Source organism: Amphiura filiformis, chromosome 11, assembly GCF_039555335.1.
Source record: "Amphiura filiformis chromosome 11, Afil_fr2py, whole genome shotgun sequence".
NCBI classification, from domain to species: domain Eukaryota; kingdom Metazoa; phylum Echinodermata; class Ophiuroidea; order Amphilepidida; family Amphiuridae; genus Amphiura; species Amphiura filiformis.
The window spans coordinates 56,364,818-56,365,144 of NC_092638.1; the positions used below are offsets into that span (position 1 = coordinate 56,364,818).

The window sequence follows — 327 nt, forward strand, 5'->3', positions numbered from 1 at the left end:
GCCTCGTTGGCGCAGTCGGCAGCGCGTCAGTCTCATAATCTGAAGGTCGTGAGTTCGAGCCTCACACGGGGCTGATTATTTTTTCCCAACATTACAATTTTTTTCTTACTTTTTGAAACGTACTATTTCAAGTAAATCTCACTTTATTTTGTGGATTTACCCTCAACATTTTGCCATATTATGTTTTTTTTCTGGTAAATGGCTAATTTTAATAAGGAAAATTATCTAAAATAGGCCGAATGAAATGAAAATTTAAAAAAATCAATCAATAAATAAAATATAAATATAATTTATGCACATGATTATTTTAAAATCACAATAATCGTA

The 327-nt window shown here is 30.6% G+C and overlaps 1 non-coding gene across 1 annotated transcript; it reads left to right on the plus strand.

The window, feature by feature from the left end:
- Positions 1-73, plus strand: Trnam-cau (transfer RNA methionine (anticodon CAU)). Its single transcript has one exon. It is a non-coding gene; the product is annotated as a tRNA-Met (tRNA).
- The last annotated feature ends 254 nt before the right edge of the window (positions 74-327 follow it).